The 15278-nt window shown below is 34.0% G+C and overlaps 1 pseudogene; it reads left to right on the forward strand.

Annotated features, from left to right (window-relative positions):
* Window positions 1-28: 28 nt before the first annotated feature.
* Window positions 29-14114, forward strand: LOC107019008 (annotated as a pseudogene).
* The last annotated feature ends 1164 nt before the right edge of the window (window positions 14115-15278 follow it).

Consider the following 15278-nt stretch of genomic DNA (forward strand, 5'->3'; position numbering starts at 1 on the left):
TTTGCTAATTGAGATAATAATGGTGATGATGAAGCTCAAGAACAACTTGACACTGATATTGATAAATTTTGCTGCTATAATGGAAATGGCTGATGGAACTCAGTTACCTGGAGTTTATAAAGAAGTTGGCAAGGATTTGAACATTGATCCTGCTGGTCTTGGTTCACTTAGTCTTTACAGATCATTAATTCAATGTCTTTGTTACCCTATTGCTGCATTCCTTGCTGCTCGTCATAATCGTGGCAATGTCATTGCTCTCGGGGCTTTTCTTTGGTCCGGTGCCACGATCCTTGTTGCCATCTACTCTACCTTTGCTGAGGTCTCTGCTTCATTACTCTGTAGATGGTAGTTTCTTTCTCTATATACTACTTCCGACTGTTTTTTCTTGAGCTGAGAGTCTATCTGCATACGCTAGATAAATGGATTATATGTTTTTCTTAAGAGTTACCAATTGGATTATATAAACTTTGGTTTTTGTGTTATTTGTCTTTCTCTTAATGACAAGAATGAAAGTGTTATTTTGTTGATGTTGTTTAACAGATAGCAATTTCGAGAGGATTGAATGGAATAGGACTTGCGATTGTCACACCAGCAATCCTATCTCTAGTTGCTGATTCAACTCATGATACTAATCGCGGTACAGCTTTTGGATGGTTAGCATTAACAGGATGTTGTGGTGCAATCATTGGTGGGACTATGTCTGTGCTGATTGCTGAAACATCATTCATGGGAATCCCGGGCTGGAGAATGATCTCCTTTTATTTGGTTGGTATTATAAGTGTTCTTGTTGATCTTTTAGTCTATATCTTTGCGAAAAAGATCCCCGTTTTCTTGACAGAGATGTCAATGCAGATGATCAGCCTTCTCCGAAACCGTTTCAAGAACAACTGAGACAACTGTTAAAAGAAGCAAAAGCAGTTATAGAAGTACCTGTTATTCTTACAATAACTTGTATTTATAAAGTTAACAAACAGAAACAGAAACAGAAATAAGATGAAGCAGAAAATAATATAGAATACAAGAATTAATCCGAGTCCACAGAAACTACTGTGTGTCCTTAAGAAATTTAATCCCCTCACTGTACCCAAGGTTATGGATTAATTTCTCCCAAGATAAAACGGATTAAACCTGTTAAAGAAATAGCGGTACCTCAAACTTCTTTAACTTCAACGAACTTAAGAACAACAACAAGTCACACAGACTCAGTCGATCGACACTTTGATTTTATTTGAGAGAAAAATAAATGCAGAGAAAGAAAAATTTTCAGTGATTAAAAAATCAAAAATTGACTTCCTTTTATAGCCATTTTCAGCAAGGAACATGTCTGTTCAGTGAAATCTGTTCAGACCCATTTTATCCAGAAAGTTGTGTCTTTTGGAAAAAATAACAACTTTTCGAAAAATTGTGTCTGTTAGGAAAATAACTACTTTTTGGAAAGTAACGACTTTTCTGAAAAGTAGCGACTTTTCGGAATGTTACCGTTACCCGCAAATTTATAAGAGATAATATTAACAGGATTTATTTGATCTAACAAAAATTGATTAAATAAATTTTGTCCAAAAAATTTATCAATCAATCACATCATTTGCCAAATCCAAATCCAAATCCAAAGAAATGACTTTTCATTTGCACTTTGCAAATGACTTTTCATTTTTCCTCCAAAGTAATTCCCTCACTTTTGATATTCTCTCTTTTCTTTTCCCATTCACACTTGCTAAAACCCAACAATCCCCCACATGAATGGGGAAGGCTATTGTTAAAACATATGCATGAAAAAACTTGTGTGTCTTGTAGGTAAAGGTTAATCGCATCTGGATAAGTAGGTTTCCCTTTAAACTTTCCGTAGTGAACATGTATCGGATATACTCGGTCAATCGGTAGATTTGATATCTTTGAACCGTCGAGCTTTGGTGTATACCTAGACAACATATGTCACACAATCAACCCTTGAACTGTTCTTAGTTCTCATTGTTTTGTTCGTTTCAGCCATGAACACATCTTGGATAGTAAGTGCTTAAAGAACTGGCCTTACCGGATTCTCCTTGAAGCGGCTTACACTTCACACTTACATAGGTGATTTCTAAATGTGTTATCCCATAGATACACCATTTGATATTCCCTGTATCAAACTTAGAAACCATTAAAAAGTCCTTATGTCTTTATCCTGGTTACTAAACATTGTCTCATCATGAGAATGGACCATAAAATAATAATAATATTTTTTTTCCTTTGACAATGTTGAACCGTCATCAATGACTTTGTTTTATCTCCTTGAACCTAGATCTTGGGATCTCCAGTCTTCTAGGTAGAGTTACCGCCACGATGACTTGTTCTCGGCCATAGTCCCATTCCCGTCGATGATTTCTCAACTCCCTCTCTATTTAGGCCTTTTGTAAGTGGATCCGACACATTATCTTTTGACTTCACATAGTCAATTGTGATAATTCCACTAGAGAGTAGTTGTCTCACAGAGTTATGTCTTCGTCTTATGTGACGAGACTTGCCGTTATACATAATGCTTCCAGCCCTTCCTATTGCAGCTTGACTATCACAATGTATGCATATAGGGGCCATTGGTTTGGGCCAAAATGGAATATCTTCTAAGAAATTCCGGAGCAATTCAGCTTCTTCACCTGCCTTGTCTAAAGCAATGAATTCAGACTCCATTGTTGAGCGAGCTATACATGTTTGTTTGGATGATTTCCAAGATATTGCTCCTCCACCAATAGTAAAAACGTATCCACTTGTGGATTTTGTTTCAGTTGACCCAGTAATCCAATTTGCATCACTATATCCTTCAAGAACGGCTGGATATTTGTTGTAATGTAAAGCATAGTTTTGAGTGTCATCTAAGTATCCCAAAACTCTCTTCATTGCCAACCAATGATTATGATTAGGATTACTTGTGTATCGACTCAGTTTACTGATAGCGCAAGCTATGTCTGGTCGTGTACAATTCATGACATACATTAAGCTTCCCAATACGCTAGCATAGTCCAATTGAGACTGACTTTCACCTTTATTCTTTGCAAGATGAAGATTTACATCAATTGGAGTCTTTGCCCTTTTAAAATTCAAAAATTTGAATTTTTCAAGTATCTTTTGAATATAATGAGTTTGAGACAATGCTAGACCGTTAGGAGTTTTAAGAATTTTAATTCCTAATATCACATCAGCAACTCCTAAATCTTTCATATCAAACTTACTAGCAAGCATACGCTTTGTAGCTTTTATATTAGCAATGTCTTTGCTCATTATAAGCATATCATCTACATATAGGCATAAAATAACTTCCTGATTTGGAGTATCTTTAATGTAAACACATTTATCACATTCATTGATCTTAAATCCATTTGACAACATGGTTTGATCAAACTTTGCATGCCATTGTTTTGGTGCTTGTTTTAGCCCATAAAGTGACTTAATAAGTTTGCACACTTTCTTTTCTTTACCAGGAACTACAAAACCCTCAGGCTGTTCTATGTAAATTTCCTCTTCAAGCTCTCCATTTAAGAAGGCTGTTTTCACATCCATTTGATGAATTTCAAGACCGTATACTGCAGCTAGTGCAATTAACATCCGAATTGATGTAATCCTAGTCACTGGCGAGTATGTGTCAAAATAATCAAGACCTTCTTTTTGTCTAAAACCTTTGACAACAAGTCTTGCTTTATATTTGTCAATAGTTCCATCGTCTTTCATCTTCCTTTTAAAGATCCATTTTGAACCCAAGGGTTTGTTCCCTGGAGGAAGATCAACCAACTCCCAAGTATGATTGCTTAAGATTGATTCAATTTCACTATTAACAGCCTCCTTCCAAGAGGTTGAGTCGCTAGACAACATTGCTTCCTTGAATGTTTGAGGCTCACTTTCAAGAAGAAATGTTACAAAATCTGATCCAAATGAAGTAGATGTCTTTTGACGTTTACTGCGTCTTGGACTTTCTTCATTTTGTTCATTCTCTTTTGGTTCTTCTCTGGGTTGTTTAGATCCCCCACTAGATGACTCAAGTCTAGTTTTATACGGATAGATATGTTCAAAAAATTCAGCACTATCTGATTCCATTACCGTAATATCATGAATATCCGGATGTTCGGACTTATGAACCAAAAATCGACATGCCTTACTGTTTGTGGCATATCCAATGAATACACAATCCACAGTCTTAGGTCCTATTTTTACCCTCTTAGGTATAGGAACTTGGACTTTGGCTAGACACCCCCACACTTTGAAATATTTCAAATTGGGTTTTCTACCTTTCCATTTCTCATATGGAATTACATTTGTCTTTGAGTGAGGCACTCTGTTAAGTATCTGATTTGCTGTAAGGATAGCTTCCCCCCACAAGTTCTGTGGTAAACCTGAACTTATAAGTAATGCATTCATCATTTCTTTTAAAGTTCGGTTTTTTCTTTCTGCAATTCCATTAGACTGAGGAGTGTAGGGAGCAGTAGTTTGATGGATTATTCCATTTTCTAAACATATTTCTGCAAATGGAGATTCATATTCTCCACCTCTATCACTTCTGATCATTTTGATCTTTTTATCTAACTGATTTTCAACTTCAGTTTTATATTGCCTAAATGCATCTATTGCTTCATCCTTACTATTTAGCAAATAGACATAACAATATCTAGTGCAATCGTCAATAAAAGTTATGAAATACTTTTTCCCACCACGTGATGGTGTTGACTTCATGTCACAAATATCAGTGTGAATCAATTCTAAAGGATTTGAATTCCTTTCAACAGATTTATAAGAATGCTTAGCATACTTAGATTCAACACAAATTTGACATTTTGATTTATTGCACTCAAATTTTGGCAAAATATTTAAGTTAATCAGTTTTCGCAAGGTTTTGTTATTAACGTGTCCCAAACGTTCATGCCATAAACATTTAGACTCAAGCAAGTAAGAAGAAGCAAAATCTTTATTCATATCAACTGCAATTACATTGAGTTTGAAAAGGCCATCACTAAGGTAGCCTTTTCCTACATACATATCATTTTTGCTTACTACTACTTTATCAGAAACAAATACACATTTAAATCCATTCTTGGTCAGAACTGGAATTGAAACTAAATTCTTTCTCAATTCTGGAACATATGAGACCCTATTCAAAGTCACCACCTTGCCTGATGTCATCTTTAATAGGACTTTGCCAGTTCCTTCCACCTTTGCAACAGCGGAGTTTGCCATAAACAATTTTTCATCTGTAAGTGCTGGAGTATATGATGAAAATAATTCTTTGTTGGCACAAACATGGCATGAGGCACCAGAATCTATCCACCATTCTCTTGGATTTCCAACCAAGTTACATTCTGAAAGCATTGCACAGAGATCGTCCATTTCTCCTTTGGATTCAGCCAAGTTTGCTTGATCCTTCTTTTTCTTGTCCTTCTTAGGACCCCGGCATTCATTAGCCCTATGACCATGTTTACCACAATTAAAGCAGTTTCCATTGAATTTCTTCTTAGGAGGATTGCTTTTTGGACCAGATGCTTTCTTTCTTTTCTTTAATTTTGTGGGATCTTCTTCAACAAAATTTACTCCAGATATTGCTGAATTACCACGTGACCTCTTTTCTGCAGCCTTATTATCCTCTTCGATTCTCAACCTTACTATGAGATCTTCAACAGTCATCTCCTTGCGTTTGTGTTTCAAGTAGTTTTTAAAGTCCTTCCACAATGGAGGTAAATTTTCAATAATTGCAGCCACTTGAAAAGCATCATTCACAATCAATCCTATATTAAAGGTTATGTGAGTATTAAGGGAAAACTTAACATTTCTAACATAGGCATTAAATAAATTTATACCTTCAGCAAGGAGATCATGGATTATGACCTGCAATTCTTGAACTTGGGTGACGACAGTCTTACTGTCTATCATCTTATGATCCAGAAATTTTGCCACAATGAATTTCTTCATTCCGGCATCTTCTGTTTTGTACTTCTTTTCTAAAGCATCCCAGAGTTCTTTTGAGGTTTAGGCATTGCTGTACACATTGTACAGATCATCTTGCAGACCACTCAAAATATAATTTTTACACAAAAAATCTGAGTGTGTCCATGCTTCTGTTACCAAGATTCGTTCATCAGCCGGAGTTTCATCTGACATAACAGGAACATTCTCATTGATGAACTTCTGCAGACTCAACGTAGTGAGATAGAAGAACATCTTTTGCTGCCATCTCTTAAAGTCGACTCCAGAAAACTTTGCAGGTTTCTCAGCCGGTGCTAGGGCAGCATTCGAACGATTATGTGCAACCGTTGTTGTTGCAGCACTTACTGTTCCAGCATTTGTTTGACTTGAATTAGTCATTTTTTTCTGTCACAAATGGCAGATAAATTAAGTATTTAAAATACTAACAGTAAAGAACAAATCTTTACACAAACTGTTTCTGATTTAACGATAAAGTTTTTATGTTCTTTTAATCGTTAATCGAATGAATTTTAAAAATTCAAGCAGAGTAGAAAACCATAAAGGTTTTAATCTCCAGAAACCTCAAATACAGAAACTGTAAAATTTCTTAAGACTGTTATTCTTACAATAACTTGTATTTATAAAGTTAATAAACAGAAACAGAAAAAGAAATAAGATGAAGCAGAAAATAATATAGAATACAAGAATTAATCCGAGTCCACAGAAACTACTGTGTGTCCTTAAGAAATTTAATCCCCTCACTGTACCCAAGGTTATGAATTAATTTCTCCCGAGATAAAACGGATTAAACCTGTTAAAGAAATAGCGGTACCTCAAACTTCTTTAGCTTCAACGAACTTAAGAACAGCAACAAGTCACACAGACTCAGTCGATCGACACTTTGATTTTATTTGAGAGAAAAATAAATGCAGAGAAAGAAAAATTTTCAGTGATTAAAAAATCAAAAATTGACTTCCTTTTATAGCCATTTTCAGCAAGGAACATGTCTGTTCAGTGAAATCTGTTCAGACCCATTTTATCCAGAAAGTTGTGTCTTTTGGAAAAAATAACAACTTTTCTGAAAATTGTGTATGTTAGGAAAATAACTACTTTTTGGAAAGTAACGACTTTTCGAAAAAGTAGCGACTTTTCGGAATGTTACCGTTACCCGCAAATTTATAAGAGATAATATTAACAGGATTTATTTGATTTAACAAAAATTGATTAAATAAATTTTGTCCAAAAAATTTATCAATCAATCACATCATTTGCCAAATCCAAATCCAAATCCAAAGAAATGACTTTTCATTTGCACTTTGCAAATGACTTTTCATTTTTCCTTCAAAGTAATTCGCTCACTTTTGATATTCTCTCTTTTCTTTTCCCATTCACACTTGCTAAAACCCAACAGTACCTTCCTTCAAGATAATTGTTGCACAAGGGGTTTTCGGTTCATTCCATGGGACATCACTGAGATTTACAACTATGTGGTTGGAGCTTGTTGGATTCTCTCACAAGACGACAGCACTTACCTCGATTTTCTTTGTTGTTTCTATGTCTATTGGCGCGGTTTTTGGTGGATTCATGGGGAATGTCTGGGCTAAACACTGTAAGAGTTAGTGTTTCAATTAATTTTGAAACAAATTCATCCGTTTTGAAATAACAAATTCATGAATGTGAGTTGTAACATTCATTTAGTATAATTCTTTGTTATAAACTTTTGCAATAAGTTTTTTTTTAATTCTACGTTATGGGTTTTTGAAAGACAAATTTTTTGTTTCCAATTCATGAACCTAATAAATTCTATTAATTAGAAATCTTCTTCTTGCAAAATTTTTTATCCTATAAATTGAATTTTCTTTGGTTGAAAAAGAGAAGCATTTTAAAACAAAAAAAATACTTTCTCTTGAAAACACTTGTGAGACATTGATCAAAAGGTGATATCACCAATTCAAGAATAGAAGAGCAACATTCTTGAATGCTACTTGTTTTGTGGCTTAGTTGAATCCCGAAGATAGAGTTGTTATTTATTCTTCCGATTGCTCGTGGGAGAGACTCCAACTATCTTCAAGAAACGTATTAACGTGCCTCTAAGCCAAGCAAGTTTTATTTTGTATTCCTTGTAATTTTATCATTCTTGTTCATTTGTTCTAACAATTTGAAGATAATTCTCTCTATGGCATCCACATCAATAACGAACAGTGTTCCATCTTTGCCTAATCCTAATTTTGAAATATTTGATGGCAAAGACTTTTCTAGATGGCGTGGAAAGATGGAATTCTTTTTAAGACGATTAAAGTTAGCGTATGTTCTTGAGAAACCTTGTCCTGAGGCTCCTAGTTCTGAGGTAGCAACGGACGAGGCTACTTTAATTAAAGAACAAATTGCCAAATGGCAAGATGATGATTACTTATGCAAGAATTATATTCTTGGAGGAATGTCCAATAAATATTATGATCAATATTATATTAAGTGTAAATTTGCTAAGGAGATTTGGGATACTCTTAAATCTATTCATTTAGCAGAAGAGGCGAGTTCAAAGAAATTTCTTGTTTCAAATTATATGGAGTTCAAAATGGTTGATGACAAGTCAATCACTGAACAAGTACAAGAATTTCAACTTATAGCTAATAAAATTGTTATAACTGGAATTGCTCTTGATGAAAACTTTCATGTTGGTGCGATTGTCTCAAAACTTCCTCCATCTTGGAAAGAGTACAGAAGCAAACTCTTACACAAGAAGGAAGATTTGACTCTTGAACAATTATTGCAACACTTGCAAATTGAACAAGAGACACGATACCGCGACAATAACATCTTGAGGGAGCCCATCATGAAAGCTCATGTTGTTGAAGAAAAGATCAAGAAGGAACCTGCCAATAATAAATTTTTGAAGGCAAAGAAGAGTAAAAATTTCAAGCGTACTAATTCTAATTCTAAGTCGATTGAATGTTATCATTGTCATAAAATTGGTCATTATGCACGTGATTGTAAAATTCTTAAAGCTGAAAAGAAGAAAGAAAAGGCAAATAACAATACAAAAAATGAACTGGTGGCAATGGTCACAGAAGCATTTGTAGCGGGAGATCAAGTGGAATGGTGGATAGACACTGGTGCAACTCGTCATATATCAGGTAATCGAAATTCTTTCACGACATATGAATTAGTGGGGGGCGATAAAGTTTTGCATATGGGAAACTCATCCTCTGCTAAGGTTGTGGGAAAGGGAACTGTTGAACTAAAATTCACTTCCGGAAAGATGGTCACATTGATAGACGTATTGCATGTTCCTGATATTCGAAAGAACTTGGTGTCAGGTACGCTTCTTTCGAAGCATGGTTTTAAAATGATTTTTGAGGCAGATAAATTTATTTTGTCTAAACAAGGCATGTTTGTTGGAAAAGGTTATGCTACAAATGGCATGTTCAAACTCAATATTGAAAATGAAAATATTTCTGCTTATATTGTGGAGTCTTTAGATTTATGGCATGAACGTCTTGGTCATGTGAATTTTAGATCCATTCAACTTATGATGAAAAATGGATTAATTAAAGACTGTGGAAAGGATCATGTTGCTAAGTGTATTACTTGTAGTAAATGTAAAATAACAAAGAAACCTTTTAAGTCTGTTGAAAGGATATCCACACTTTTGGAATTAATCCACACTGATATTTGTGAGATGGATTGTTTATCACGTCATGGAAAGAGATATTTTATCACTTTCATTGACGATTACTCAAGGTATACATATGTCTTTCCATTAAAAACAAAAGATGAGGCATTTGAGACTTTTAAAACATATAAAGCAGAAGTTGAAAATAAATTGAGTTTGAAGATTAAATCAATTAGATCTGATAGAGGTGGAGAATATTTAAAATCAAATTTTATTGATTTTTGTGAAAAAGAAGGCATTGAGAAACAATTGACTATGTCTTATACACCACAACAAAATGGTGTAGCAGAAAGAAAAAATAGAACTCTCATTGAAATGGTTAACTCTATGCTTTATGGATCTGGTATCACTGAAAATTTGTGGACTGAAGCCTTATTTTCTGCATGTCATATTTTGAATCGAATTCATTCCAAGAAACATGATTCATCTCCATATGAACTTTGGAAGAATCGAAAGCCAAATATAAATTATTTTAAAGTATGGGGTTGTTTGGCTCATGTTAGATTACCAGATCAACAATTGACTAAGATTGGATATAGAGGAGTAGATTGTGTATTTATTGGTTATTCACAAACCAGTAAGGCTTATAGATTTTTGAATCTTGAGACTCCAAGCCCTCACACAATTATTGAATCGTTGCATGCTAACTTTTTTGAGCATATATTTCCTAAGAAAAAAGAGTCTTTGGAACAAAATACAAGTTCTTCTATATCTACTCTTAAAAGAAAAATAGTTGAACCTTTGGAAGAAAGTCAACCAAGACGTAGTGCAAGATCAGCCAAACCAAGAGACTTTGGACCAAATTTTCAAGTCTATTTAGTTGAAAGGGATCCTGAAAGTTATGCTGAAGCAATGGCTTCACATGATGCTCCTTTCTGGCGTGAAGCTATTGATGATGAAATGCACTCCATTATGTCAAACAATACATGGATTTTATCAGACCTCCCTCCTGGATGTAAGTCTATTGGTTGTAGATGGATCTTTAGAAAGAAATTAAAATCTGATGGAACCTTAGATAAGTACAAAGCTCGTTTGGTGGCAAAAGGTTTTACTCAATTGAAAGATATTGATTATTTTGATACATTTGCACTTGTAGCTCGAATGACTTCTATTCGACTCTTGATTGCTTTAGCCGCAATTCATAGCCTGGTAATACATCAAATGGATGTGAAGACTGCATTTCTGAATGGAGATCTAGATGAAGAGGTTTACATGAAACAACCAGAAGGATTTGTCGTTCCTGGTCAAGAACACAAAGTTTGTAAGCTTCTTAAATCTCTTTATGGATTAAAACAAGCTCCAAAACAATGGAATGAGAAATTTAGAAGAGTAATGATCTCTAATGGTTACTCAATCAATGGTGGTGATATTTGTATATTTAGCAAATTTCAAGAAAATCTGGTGTTATAATATGTCTTTATGTAGATGATATGTTGATCTTTGGAACTGATATTGAAAGAGTCAAAGAAACAAAAATTTTTCTAGCTTCTCAATTTGAAATGAAAGATCTTGGAGAAGCTGATGTAATTCTGGGTATTAAAATTATAAGATCAGCGAATGGCTTGACTCTTACTCAATCAAGTTATATTGAGAAAGTTCTAAAGAGGTTTGGTCACTTTGATGACAAACCTGCTCCTACACCATTTGATCCTAGCATCAAACTAATGCGGAACTCTAGTGATGTTCTCGACCAGCTGACATATTCTCAGATTGTTGGGAGTCTTATGTATGCCATGCATTGTACCAGGCCGGATATTGGTTACGCAGTAGGAACTTTGAGCAAGTTTACTAGTAATCCCGGAGTTGAACATTGGAATGCCTTGATTCGTGTTTTAAGATACCTGAAGGGTACAATTAATGTTGGCTTGCATTATTCTACATTTCCCATTGTTCTTGAAGGCTATAGTGATGCTACTTGGAATTCTGATCCGAATGACTCTAAATCTATTACTGCTTGGATTTTCACTTTGGCTGGAGCAGCGATCTCTTGGAAATCAAAGAAGCAAACATGTATTACTCATTCAACCATGGAGTCAGAATTTATAGCTATGTCTTCTGCTGGAGAAGAAGCTGATTGGTTGCGATCAATGCTGATAGATATTCCTTTATGGAGTAAGCCAATACCACCTTTAACTATCTATTGTGATAATCAAGCTGCTATATTTCGGGCTTCAAGTGACTGCTATAATGGCAAGTCGAGACAAGTTCGTCTCAAACATAATCATGTCAGGAGATTATTGGAGGAAGGCGTGATATCGCTTCAATATGTGAAGTCCAGATTTAATTTAGCGGATCCTTTGTCTAAAGGGTTAGGCAAAGAGTTAGTGGTGGAAACTTGTAATGGAATGGGAATAAAGCCCGTTGTAAATTAATTGTACTTTATGGTAACCCTACCTAATGATGTAATCTTGGGTTCAAAGGGAAAAAAAGTAAAGTTACAATTCTGCAGCACATCAATAAAATTCTCATTTTCAAAATAAAATGAAATAAGTAGATGTGCATGATTGAGATTCTTTTCTCTTCATAAATTTATAAGACCGATCTCGGTTGGAGTTAGTAAGAAAACTCTTGATAAATTTTTTTTCCCGATATTCCTGCTGAAGAGAAGGATGAGATTATATTCTCTTAATAAGTCTATAAATCGATTTCGATTGGAGTGTGTAGGAATACTCTTGATAGATTTACCGATACTTTGTGTAAAGGAGGATGAGATTAATTTCTCTTAATGAAGTTCATAGACTATTTGGTCGGAGTATGCAAAGTTACTCTTGATGAATTCACCGCACTAAGTGCGAAGTGGAGGCCGCTTCAATAAGATTTTAACAGGAAAATCTTAAAGCACTTGGCAAAAAAAAGGATTCAGGACACATGGCCGTAAGGTGTCAAAGGATTTCGATTTTCACCGGAACATAGTGATATGCGTGGAGTATTTTTCTAACTTCATTCAATGATGCACTTAGTTCAAGATTTGTTCACTAAGTAGTCAATGATTTAGAAAAACCTTCACTAGCTAATGGTTCAAGTCCAAAAGACACCATTATTGATGCATGTTGCTAGATTAATGTCTCAAAATATTTTTTGGATTTTTTTTAAAGATAAAATTTCTTGAAACAAGTGGGGGATTGTAAGAGTTAGTGTTTCAATTAATTTTGAAACAAATTCATCCGTTTTGAAATAACAAATTCATGAATGTGAGTTGTAACATTCATTTAGTTTAATTCTTTGTTATAAACTTTTGCAATAAGTTTTTTTTTAATTCTACGTTATGGGTTTTTGAAAGACAAATTTTTTGTTTCCAATTCATGAACCTAATAAATTCTATTAATTAGAAATCTTCTTCTTGCAAAATTTTTTATCCTATAAATTGAATTTTCTTTGGTTGAAAAAGAGAAGCATTTTAAAACAAAAAAAATACTTTCTCTTGAAAACACTTGTGAGACATTGATCAAAAGGTGATATCACCAATTCAAGAATAGAAGAGCAACATTCTTGAATGCTACTTGTTTTGTGGCTTAGTTGAATCCCGAAGATAGAGTTGTTATTTATTCTTCCGATTGCTCGTGGGAGAGACTCCAACTATCTTCAAGAAACGTATTAACGTGCCTCTAAGCCAAGCAAGTTTTATTTTGTATTCCTTGTAATTTTATCATTCTTGTTCATTTGTTCTAACAAACACTTCCCTAATACTGGTAGGATCATCGTCTCTCAGATAAGCACTGGTTCAGCTATTCCCTTAGCTGCAATTCTGCTGCTGCTATTGCCTAATGATCCTAAAACAGCTTTGTTGCATGGTTTAGTCCTGTTTATATTGGGATTTTGCACATCATGGACAAGTCCAGCAACAAACAGGTATATCTATATTATCTTATCATATTGTTTTGTTACTATCTGTTGGTTTTCTTGAGGCGAGGCTCTATCGCAAATAATTTCTCTTCCTCTGAGATATAGATAAGATTTGTATACACTCTGACCTTCCCAGACCCCACTTTGTGAAACTGCACTGTGTATGCTATTGTTATTATGATAGGTACATTCATAAAGCTCAAAATGCCTTTTTTATGTAGTCCAATATTTGCTGAGATAGTTCCTGAGAGAGCTCGAACCAGCATTAATGCTCTGGATCGATCTCTCGAGACCATCATAGCATCATTTGTTCCTATGCTGGTTGGTTCTTTAGCTCAACGAGTGTTCGGTTATAAGCCAGTCCCCGAGGGAGCTTCGACCTCAGGGGAAATTGAAACAGAGAGACAAAATGCTGCCTCACTTGCCAAAGCAATGTACACTGCAATAGGCACTCCAATGGTTATTTGTTGCTCCGTCTACTCCTTCCTGTATTTCACGTATCCACGAGATAGAGATCGTGTTCTGTTGCAACAGATTGATGAATCGCGCAGTCTTCCATATTAAGAGAAACAGCCCTTACTCGAGCACAATGAGCAGACTTCTTTCAGTAAATTAGTTGTAGTTTAAGTTTTTGTGAAAGAAGCAAAACTTGGAATGAATATTCTGTAAATACTTACTCGCACCAGATGTTTACGTCATATAAATTGATGTACAAACATATGGCATTCATCTAATTAATTTATTGTAAATATTAACTTTAGTAAATATGAGAAGCTATTTTCTTGTATGTATTGTTAATAGGTTATTGACCAAGAAATATGAGTTTTACCTAACCTAAACCTAATCACAGAAATATGAGTTTTACCTTTATTTTTTTTAATTTCTTAGTAAAAATTTGGACTCCATTATTGGTAGTTGAAATTTATTGTGTAGTTGCTCAAAAGCAGATCTAAATTTTAGAGTCACTGGTGTCAAGCAGAGGCGGACCTACATAATTTTATAGGGGTGCATGTGCATCCGTTAACTTCAAAAAAATACGTGTATATATATATCTTGAGAAACTGACATAAAGTAGCATATAATCAACAGTGCACCATAAAAAGCGCAGGGGTGCCCTTGTTTAGTAGGTACAAGTAAAAGGAACTACTCGCGAGAATATAGTTCAGTCTTATTTCATTATTTTATTTTGAGTTTAGCTTATAATCATATTCGAGCGACTAGTTACCAATCAAATACTACATTATTCGTTAATTATAGTAAAAATTTCGTCAACTACCTAAATTAAGATAGTATTGATGCATCAAAATCTTCAAATTTGGATTTGTCTCTGATGCTAAGTAGACTCATCAAAATCTTCAAATTTGGCCTTACTAAATTATTTCTTGTTAAATAATACTTTGAAAAATAAATATTTAATATTGAGGATAAATATAAAAAATAATTATTATATTTTTTGATATGACAAAATAACAAATAAAAATAAAAATTTATGTTAAAAATCATATATTATTATAAGAGGGAACAAAAAAAGTTAAAAGTTGAATTACGATTTTACCCTTATTATAAATTAAAATATTATAAAAATATTTAACTATTTAATTTAAATATTAAGTTACATTATTTTAATGGAAATGTTAATGACTTTTGCACTTCTTTAGAATAATTCTTAATTAAAATATCTAATTTAATTTATTTTCTTGAAATATTTACCCTTTAAATAGATACATGTATATGATTTATCTTCTAAATTAATTTATGTTCTTAATTAATATTTGTCTTAAATTTTTGTAACACTTGACCTTTCAACTTTGTAAGTGAATCTTCATATTCCAAAGCTATA

The sequence above is a fragment of the Solanum pennellii genome, chromosome 5 (assembly GCF_001406875.1).
Source record: "Solanum pennellii chromosome 5, SPENNV200".
Lineage (NCBI taxonomy): Eukaryota > Viridiplantae > Streptophyta > Magnoliopsida > Solanales > Solanaceae > Solanum > Solanum pennellii.